Genomic DNA, 10,763 nt, shown 5'->3' on the forward strand with positions numbered 1-10,763 from the left:
CGGCGGGAAGGGAGGAGGGACCGACGCCGCCCCACGGGCCCGGCGGCGGCGGAGCCGGCGCGCGCAGACCCGGCCACGGGAGCCGGACGCGCGGCGGCGGCGCGGGGCGCGCGGAAGGACCCCGCGGGCGCGGGGGAGAAGAGGCCGGCGGGCGGGCAGGGGCTGCCACCGCCCCCAACGCACCCTGAAGACCGAGGGCCCGCTCGGGCGCCACCGCGGCGGCGAGACGCACGGCCCGACGGCAGGGAGAACGACACTGCCCGACCCCCGCCCACCGACCGGAGCCGGTGGGGGGGGAAAATCCCGAACGGGTGTGGCACCGCCACGACCCCCGGCGGCGGCGCCGCGGAGAGACGGCGAGGGGGGACGAGAACGTCGGCACGCGGCCTCCGGAGACCCCCCTCGACCGACCACAGCGCGACACCCGGCTCCGCCGAGGGCCGCCCGGCGGCGGGTACGGACCGCCACCGGCCACGGGGAGGAGCGGACGGCGGGCCCCGGCGGGCCCGGAGAGCGAGAGCGCCGGCCGCGGGCACCACCGCGGCGGCGGGCGAGGACCCCCGAGCGCGGGCGAGCCGCGGGGGACCGGGACGACGCGGGCAGCAGCCCGACGGGCGGACGAGAAGCGGAGGAGAGGAGGCCCGCGGGGAGACCCGCGAGAGGCCGGAAACGCCGGCGACCCCCCGGCCGCCACACGGGGCGAGGCCGGAGGAGAGGAGGCGGCACGGGAAAGGGCGGGCCGGCCGGAGCGGGGGCGAGCCCGAGGAGCCCCGGGGAGGGAAGAACCCTCCGCGGGCCAGGCTCCCCCAAAACGCGGGGGAGGGCCGCGGCATCCGGCGTGGGGCGCCGCCGCCTCCGCCAGCGGCCCACCGCGGGAATCTCACCACCCGAGGCCTCCGAGCACAAGGGCGGTCCCACGGCAGCCGAAGACGGACGACGGCGACCGCCGCCGCCACCGAACGGGCAAGGACTCGAGCTTCGCCCGGCACCGACCGACCGGCCAGGCGTGGACGGGTCAGACACCCCCCGACCAAGCGCGCCTCCTCGACCGGCAGCGGAGTCGACCGACGGTCGCGACCGCCCCCCACCGCACCGACGACAGAACGCACGCCACCCCTCCGATCACCGCACGCACCTCCGACCAGAGTCCCCCCCGGGCTAAACGAGGCCCGGTCAGGCGGGGTCGGCCGCTCCAGAGGCACGACGGGTCCCGGCGGGCAGGCACGACCTGCAACCGGGCGAGAGAGAACGGCCGCCGCCGGCGGGCGACCGCGCGGGAGGAGGGCCACGGGGGCCGAAGCGCCCGCCCGGCCACCGCAAGGGCACACACAGCCTCCCGTGGGGAGGGCGGCCCGAGGGGGCCGGGGGGATCCGGGCCCGCGAGGGCCGGGGCACGCGGCACGCGCGCCAGACGGGCTCCGAGAGGAGCAACGAGAGCGGGAGGCGCCCATCGGGGCGACCGGGCCGCCGGGAAAACAACGCACGGGAATCCCACCGCCCACAGACCAGGGCGGTCCCGCGCCCACGCCCGGGACGCCGGCCGGCCCCGACGGCCGACCCACCCGCGCCCTCCGCCTCGGAAGCCACGTCCACACGCGTCACCGCAGCGCCCCGCCACCGGGGGCCCGGAGGGTCCAACGCCGACCACCGCCACCCGTCCCCGGCCCCACCGCGGGGCGGGAAGGGCCGACGGCGCCCAGAACCTCCGCGAGCCCGCACGCGCGGGCCGCAACACAAGCCTCTCGCCTTTCCTCTTCCGTCCGCCCGCCCGAGCCCTGACCGAGGGTCCCGGAGCCCAGGCGGCAACGTCCGGCACCCGGGGGGGCCGCCGCCACCACGCGGACCGCGCGGCGGCGCCTCGCTCGGCCGGGCGGCCGAGACGGGACCCCCCGAGAGCACACACCCCGAAGCCGAGGTCCGCAGCACCACCGCCGGCTGCGGCACCACACGGGGAACGGGAAGCGGACAGAGCGTTTCCCCCCCGCCGGGAAGCACGGCTCCCGCCGGGGGCACAGCGGGCCGGGTCAACAGGAGCACGGGGTCGCAACGGTGGCAGAAACGACACCCTGACCGCGCACACCCGTCCCACGACTCCGACCACACGCACGCGGGCCCATCCGGGCCCCGACCGCCAACCACGACGTTCCGACGCCCCGACGCCGGGACGCCAGCTCGGCCCGGCCCGACGGGACCCTCCCCCGACCCAGAAGGGGGAGGCGCGGGCCGCGGTAGGCAAAGAGCGAGCGCGCACGGCACCCCCCCACGTCTGAGGGGATGACGGCGGACCCCTCCCCGTCGCAGAGCGGCGAGGAAGGGAGGGCTCCACTACCGGTGGCTGACAGCGCAGGAGAAAGAGGGGCGGCGGCTGGGGGATGCGGTACCCCAAAGGCACCCTCGCGGATCGCTAGAGAAGGCTTTTCTCCACCGAGGGGGCGTCGCCCCCCCAACCCGGGCGAGCTACCACCTTCCCCTCCGGACTCCCCCGACACCGCGTGTCGGGGGGGTCTGCCGTAGCGGTCCGGCGGCCGGTCCCCGCCGGAGCGGGGCCGCGACCGCATCTCACGTGAGCGTCCGCGGTCAGGTCCGTCGCGTGCCGGGCCCGCGGGAGGGCCCGCCGCCCCTCCGCAGCACCCGGCAAACGGCCCCCGCCCACCGGGACGGGAAGGCCGGCTTCCACCCCCACGACGGGGGAAGAGGGGCGGAAGCCCCGGACCAGGCGAGAGAGAGCCCCAAAGGGGGACGCCTCATCTCCCAGAGCCCGGCGCGACGGCAACCCACCGACTGCCGCTCACACGCCCGCGCGCTAGTGCCAGTTACTGCGAGGCACGCGGGCGCCCGCCCGGAACGCGGAGGCCCTCCCCCGTCCACCGCCCCGCGGCGAACCGCAGAGGAGGCAACGGCGGGCGACCCCGCGACGAGGACGACCGGCTCGACCCCCCTGGAAGGCCAGGGGCCAACCGAAACCAGGAGGAGCCCGGGGAGGGAAGGACAACAAGTCCGGGTGACGGGGAAGCGACACCACCAACTCGGCCTCGGGCACCTGACAGGACGACCTGGAGCGCTCCAGGGGCACCACCGAGGACCGGGTGAGGCGCGGCCACGCGCGCCACCGCCGGGCGGCCCCCCCCACCGCGGGGGGGGCCCGCCCGAGAGGACGGGACCCCGCGGGGTCCCGCGCAGAGCGAGGATTGTCCGCTGCGTCAGACGACCCCGAAACCCGCTCCCCCGCCACGCACGGGGCCTGGGGGAGAGCGGGAAGAGCGGGATCGGGCCGGGGTCCGCACCCCTGAACGCCCCCACGGGGGTGGAGGAGAAGCGAGGGGCCCGCTGGCAGAACGAGAAGAGCGGTCCCATCCACGAGGGATGTCCGTCCCTCGCCTGGCGCGGCTTAGGCCCGGCCCGGGAGAGCGCACCAACACCACATCGATCGGCTGAGAGAGCGCGAGAGAAGCGAGGCATCGCGGAGTTCCCCCCCTGGCGAGGAGGGGGACCGAGCCCCGAAGGAGTGCGGGCAAAGGACAGCAACCCTCCGGAGAGGGGAGAGGCCCGTTTCAGCCTTCGCCCGCACTTCCGACTTCAGGGCAATGTCCGGCCCCGACCGGACCCACCCCCGACGAGAGCGAGGAGGACGCCTGACACGCGAGGCTGGGGGGGGGTCCGTTGGCGCCGAGGACACGGACACCGGGCTGGCCTCGGGCACCTTAGACCGGAGGAGCGACAGCCACGGCCGGGGACACCGCCCCCGGGTGCACGCGAGAGCCGGCGCACAGGGCCCAGGCGGGCGGCTCAGGCGGCGGGAAGCCAGGGAGGAGTCCTCAAGACAGGCCCCCAGCTCCTCACACGCACCCGGGGGAACGACCGGTCCCGATCCTCACGGCGGAGAGCCACCGAGAGAGAGCGTGTCAGCGTACATCTCGCGGTCCAATCCGGCCCCGTCACACCGGAAAAGGACCGTTGCCCGGAGCGGGACCGATCTGCTCCCTCCCGCGGCACCCTCTGGAACAGCGACCCGGCCACCGGCACCTGGGACAGCCCCATCGCCCAGAGTCCCGGAACTCCAGGGGACAACTGGTCGACCCCGTGACTCGGCAGGGTCCAAGCCGCGCCAGAAGCCACGCGCCGACCCGGTGGCGGCGGCGGCGGCGGCGGCGGCCGCCCGGGGAAAAGCGGACGCATCCCCGAGCGGATGGACGAACCCCCGCCCGCCCGAACCCCCGAGACACACACCCCGAAAGCCACCGGTCAGGACTCGGAGCGGACGGGGAGGGGGAGAGCGCGGCGACCACGCACGGGCGGGCGGGCGGGCGGGCGCCCGCAGCTGACGTCCCGCCTCGGAGCCGGCTCCGGAGGGCGAGGAGGTCGGATCATTAGCCCGGAAAGACCGGAGAATAAAAAAAACCTCTAAGTCCCCTTCCTTCGCGGCGCCGCGGACCAGGCGCCCCCGCGGGCTCACAGCCGGACCCCGTCACCCTCTCCCCGGCCCTCGTCTCACGGCGCCACCGGCCGGGCACGCGGGGAGAGCGGGTGCGGCAAGTCGCCATTCACCAAACACCGCCGTCACGCCAAGGTCCCCGCCCCTCAGAGCACCGGGGGACGCCACCGGGGCGGTGGGGAGGGGGCAGGTACCCGGAAAACGTCAGCCGCCGCCACCGCCGCCGCCGACGCCGAGGCCCGGTCGGTGGGCGCCCGTTCACCAGGTCCGCTCCGCGCCGCTCCTCTCCGGCCCCGGTCCGGCCATCGGCCCCACTCGGCTCCGGACCCTGGAGCGATGCACCCACCGCCGGCGGAGCGCCAGCGCGGGCGCCCGGGAAGACTCGGGGCCGCCGCGGACCGTGGAGCGACAGCGCCACCCACCGGCGGAGGGACGGATCACGCGCCCGGGCCGGGACCCGGGCTCGGGCCGGCCATCGGCCCCGCTCCGGGCCGCCGCGGGAGCCCGGAGCTACGGCGGCACCCGCCCGCGGAGGGCCGGGCCGCGCGCCCGGGCCGGGACCCGGGCTCGGCCCGGCCATCGGCCCCGCTCCGGGCCGCCGCGGGAGCCCGGAGCTACGGCGGCACCCGCCCGCGGAGGGCCGGGCCGCGCGCCCGGGCCGGGACCCGGGCTCGGGCCGGCCATCGGCCCCGCTCCGGGCCGCCGCGGGAGCCCGGAGCTACGGCGGCACCCGCCCGCGGAGGGCCGGGCCGCGCGCCCGGGCGGCCCCGGGCTCGGGCCGGCCATCGGCCCCGCTCCGAGCCGCCGCCAACACTGGAGCTACGCGCCACCCGCCGGCGAAGGGCTGGGCCACGCACCCGGGCCGATCCGGCCCTTGGCCCCGCTCCGGCCCGCCGCAGAACACCGGAGCTACGCGGTAAGGGCTCCGGCCGGCAGAGGGCCGGGCCGCGCGCCCGGGCGGCCCCGGGCTCGGGGCGGCCACCGGCCCCGCTCGGGGCCGCCGCGGACCGTGGAGCGACAGCGCCACCCACCGGCGGAGGGACGGATCACGCGCCCGGGCCGGGACCCGGGCTCGGCCCGGCCATCGGCCCCGCTCCGGGCCGCCGCGGGAGCCCGGAGCTACGGCGGCACCCGCCCGCGGAGGGCCGGGCCGCGCGCCCGGGCCGGGACCCGGGCTCGGGCCGGCCATCGGCCCCGCTCCGGGCCGCCGCGGGAGCCCGGAGCTACGGCGGCACCCGCCCGCGGAGGGCCGGGCCGCGCGCCCGGGCCGGGACCCGGGCTCGGGCCGGCCATCGGCCCCGCTCCGGGCCGCCGCGGGAGCCCGGAGCTACGGCGGCACCCGCCCGCGGAGGGCCGGGCCGCGCGCCCGGGCCGGGACCCGGGCTCGGGCCGGCCATCGGCCCCGCTCCGGGCCGCCGCGGGAGCCCGGAGCTACGGCGGCACCCGCCCGCGGAGGGCCGGGCCGCGCGCCCGGGCGGCCCCGGGCTCGGGCCGGCCATCGGCCCCGCTCCGGGCCGCCGCCAACCCTGGAGCTACGCGCCACCCGCCGGCGGAGTGCTGGTCGACCCGCCCGGACAGCCCCGCCAGGCGCCGGCACCCGGCTCCGAAGGCAACAGGACCTCCCCTATAAGCCTGCAGTTCCAATCTCCGCCGTCGGACCTCGTGGGGTGGCGCCTTGACAGCGGGACCAATTTCGATTGGGACGCCGACCTCCTGGAAGGCCGCCTCGGGCACTGCAACCGAATCGCTGCCGTCACCTCCAGAGGAGCTCCGGCGCCGAAGAAAAGCGGACGCCAGGTGGCGCCCGAGCACCCTCTGTGGGATCGCCATCCCCGCGCGGATGATGTGGAGGGAGACTAAGTCACACCGTCCCTTGCCTCGAGAAACAGACATCACGGGGCAGGGCCATCCGGGGACACAGGGTGTGGAAGGAGGACGACCCCCCCCACCCACACACACAGACACACAGACACACGGACAGACACACACACAGACACACACACACGCACACACACACAGACACACACACACAGAGACACCCACACACACAGACACACACACACAGACACCCACACACACAGACACACACACAGACACACACACACACACACACACACACTAAAACCCCACCCCACCACTCAGTACGTGTGCTTCATCGCGTGCACGCAGGCCCGCCCATTCTCTGTCTGTCTGTCTGTCTGTCTGTCTGTCTGTGTCCGTGTCCATCTCCGTCGTCTGCCTCTCCCCCCCCCAAGCCCCCCCTCCCCACCCCGTAACCTTCTCCTTCTCTGTGCATCTGTTTTGGGGCCACACGCCTGAGCCGGGCTCCGGGCATATCCCTGGGATGCCTTCAAGGAGTACTCCCGGCAGGGCTATGCATTCAGGGAGTACTCCCGGCAGAGCTCGTGGAACCCTATGGGAACTCCAGGGGTTGAACTCAGATCAGGGGCGTGTGCAAGGCTAGCCACCTCCCTGCTGCACTCCCTCTCTTCTCCAGCACCAGTCGCCAGCGCTCATTGCGGTCATTGTTTGCTTCTTTGATTGGATTGTTTTGGGTGGCCAATCCCCAGCCATGTGTTAAAATCACTCCGGACTCCTGGACTCTGCACTGAACTCACTCAGGGATAACCCCTGACGCGCTCTCTCTGTCTCTGTCTCTGTCTCTGTCTCTGTCTGTCTGTCTGTCTCTCTCTCTCTCTCTCTCTCTCTCTCTCTCTCTCTCTCCCTCTCTGTCTCTCTCTCTCTCTCTCCCTCCCCTCCCCCTCCAAAGTACTAGTTTGAAAACAGATTTGGATACTCTTATTGGGTGAGACAGAAGTACCATCGAGGTGCACCGAATGAAATCAAGCTCTGTTTTCTCTGAGGTGGCATGATGGTCAAGCGGAGGATCTGGGGGGGCCGCGAGTCACAGGGACATGACTCCTAGGCCGCTCTCTGCGGGTCATCCTGCGATTCAAAACCTCTAGTTCATCGCCTATTCACACTGGGTGGGACGCCAGAGCCAGAGAGAGCGCTCCACGGGCCGAGTGGATGCTTCGTGGGCGGGAGGGGAGAGGCCCAGGTTCCATCCTCCGGTCGAGGCCGTGGATCATTGGAACATATGCCTCTCTCCCCTCTCCCGTGGCCTCCTCCTCCTCCTCCTCCTCCTCCTCCTCCTCCTCCTCCTCCTCCTCCTCCGCCTCCGCGGGAGGCGGGGGCGGGCTGGACGGACAAGGCACCGAGAGCTCAGAAGATCCACCGAAGCCCCATGAACTTGACAAAAGACGAAAGGACCGGGGAGGACCCGTCTGTCAGGGGCCAACCTCCCCGAAGGAATAGGCATAGGCGACCTGACCCACGAGAGAGAGAGAGAGAGAGAGAGAGAGAGAGAGAGAGAGAGAGAGAGAGGAGAAGAGAAGAGAGTGAGCTTTCCCCTCCTCTGGGACACAAAGACGTTTGTTTTGGCCTTTGGCACCGGGTGCTGTGAGAAATGAGGAGGAGAAACGAGGAGGAGGAAGAGGAGGAGGAGGAGGAGAGAAGGAGGAGGAGGAGGAGGCTGCGGAAAGGAGCGATTCGCCCCCGTGGAGCTTTCGACCGAGGAACCGGCCCCGTGGCCTCTAGGGCGACCGGGCACCCGCCTCGGGAACAAGCACACCCTAGTCGTAGCCACTCGTGGAGCTAAATCCGGGACGTGAAGCGGTGTGGCGCAGCGGCGCCCACCACGAGTGGCGTGACGCACGGCCGCCCGCTCCTTTCTCTTCAGCGTTCCCGAGTCGAATCGGTCACTGTGAAGCGGCTGAGGCTTGCGGGAGTGCGGGCGGGCGGGAGTGAGTGAGTGAGTGAGTGAGTGAGTGAGTGAGTGAGTGAGTGCGTGCGTGCGTGTTTCACGTGGCTTAACACGTTTTAAAACGACCTCGAGATGGAGACGCGACTACAAGAACCGAAGGGATGCGTGAGGTGGCTGGGGACATAGGCGAGGGGTCCGGGGCTGTGCCTCGCCAGGATCCCCAGCACACCGCAGGTTTCCCGCCCCCCCCCCAGCACCGCCGCCGCCGGCAGCCTCCGAGCAGCCCCAAAACCTCTGCAAATTTCGTCTCCCAAAGTTTTCCGAGTTGCATGCATAGATTCGTCAACCGGACTCAACTCCATCAAGAGATTTTTCGTGGCGGGGGGCGGGCAGCGCGGATGGCAGGAAAAAAATAGAAACAGGAGTTAAGTAAGGCACCTGTGCCACACGTCACGTGAACTACGGGCAGCTACACCGCCCACGCGCGGCCCCCGCCCCGTGACCCCGGTTGGAATCCCTGGAGATGGACTGAGGGCTGGAGGGACCGAGGGGTGGGAGGGGCAGAGGGGCGGAGGGACCGAGGGGTGGGAGGGGCGGAGGGGCGGAGGGACCGAGGGGTGGGAGGGGCGGAGGGGCGGAGGGACCGAGGGGTGGGAGGGGCGGAGGGGAGGGGCGGAGGGGCGGAGGGGCGGAGGGACCGAGGGGTGGGAGGGGTGAGAGGGGCTGAGGGGCGGGAGGGGCGCGGGGCGGGCGGGGGGATTGGCGAGTTGGGCACACTGTTCCCTGCGAACAAAGCAAAGCTCTCTGACTGACTGTCGTTGCTGATGAAAGTGCCTTGGGTTTTTTTCTTTGGGGGGGTGGGGAGGGTTGGTTGGTTTTTTTGGTGTTTTTCTTCCCCCCCGCCCCCCCGTTCCACCGAAGGGGAAGTTTATCCGTGACTCCCGTTTTCCGTTCACGGTGCTTTTATTTTATGCTACCGCATCTTCACCAAAGTTTCTTCACCGCCACCATCGCCCCCACCGTCCCACCTCCCCTGCCCCGGGCTTTCTGTTGTTCGGTCAGCCCCCCCCCCGGGGGGGGGTGGCGGCGGCGCTTCACATCGGGCACCCAGGACCTCAGAGGAGAGGAGGATCGGTTTGATCTCCAGAAAGGCTGTTTCTTGAAGGGCCAAGGAGGGAGGGAGCGCGAGTTTTGAGCCCCCGCCCCCCGCAGCCGCGCCTTTCCCTTTCTCGTGCTCCCCCTCCCCCGCGGCGGCGCCAGCGCCCAGCTGAAATCGGTCACCCACCCCACCTCCCATCCCGACCCCACCGCTGAGGTGCGTGTCCTAAGCCTACGACCGACCGAGAGCGCTTAGCAGATCTTATCTCCAAGCGAGCTACGGACAGAGAACGGCATCTCTTCCTCTTCCCCACCCTCACCCTCCGGGCAAACGGGCGGGCGAGGCGGCCATGGTCGCGCAAAAAAAAAAAAAAAAAAAAAAAAAGGAGGCGGCGGCCGACCCGGCCGGCTTGGAGTCAGATTCCCTCTGGCCTCTTCTAAGGACACCGTTGTCTTTGTTGTTGTTGTTGTTGTTGTTGTTGTTGTTCTCTCTCCCTCCCTCCCCCCGCCCCCGGTGTGTGTGTGGGGGGGGGGGGGAGCGGGTGTCGGGAAGAGAAATGAAACCGAAACCCCGGGTCACGGACCACAAGTCCCAGGAAGCTCCGGGGCCGCCACGGCCACAGGCACCGCCACCGAGATGGCTCCTGCCACCCTCCCCTCCCCTCCCCTCTCCACCCCACCCCACCCCACCCCACCCCGCCGTGTCCATTCTCGGTCGGTCTCATTCTCTCACCCACCCCTACCCGATCAGCCCTCCACCCTCCCTCCGTCTAGGAAATTCGGGCGGGGTTATCCTATGAAAGTCGTGCAAACATCTCAGATAGATTTCAAAGAGAGGCTTGAGCTAGATCCAAAAAAATAGTAATAATAATTTTTTCTTTTAAAAGGAAAGCAGGCAAGCAAAAGCAAGTGAGCAAGCAAAAGCAGGCCAAAGAATAGACCCTGAGCACCGTCAGAACAGAGCAGAAAAGCCGGGCCTGGATCTGGGTGGTGCAATAGGATCACGGGTGGAGGGATGGGCCCTGGATCATGGTACAACTGATTGAAACGTGAGCACGAAAGTGTGTAAGTCTGTCACTGTCCCTCACGGTGTTTCATTAAAAAAAAAATTTCTTTTTTAAAAAGGAAAGCAGGCAAGCCAGCCAGCCAGCCAGCCAGCCAGCCAGCAAGCAAGCAAGCAAGCAAGCAAGCAGGCCCGCAGGCCCACGGGCAGGAAGGCAAGCAAGAAGAGGGTTGGCAGGCAGCCGGCAGGCCGGCAAGCAGGCAGGCAGGCAGGCAGGCAGGCAGGCAGGCAGGCAGGCAGGCAGGCAAGCAAGCAAGCAAGGAAGCAAGCAGGCAAGCAAAAGGGTAGACCCTGAGCACCTGCAGTACACAAGGGTCTCCCCTTGTAGGGCCTGGATCTCGGTGTTGGAAAATGGGCCCGGGTGGTGGAGGGGTGGCACTGGTTCATGGTAAGACCGAAATGTG

The sequence above is a fragment of the Sorex araneus genome, chromosome 7 (genome assembly GCF_027595985.1).
Source record: "Sorex araneus isolate mSorAra2 chromosome 7, mSorAra2.pri, whole genome shotgun sequence".
Lineage (NCBI taxonomy): Eukaryota > Metazoa > Chordata > Mammalia > Eulipotyphla > Soricidae > Sorex > Sorex araneus.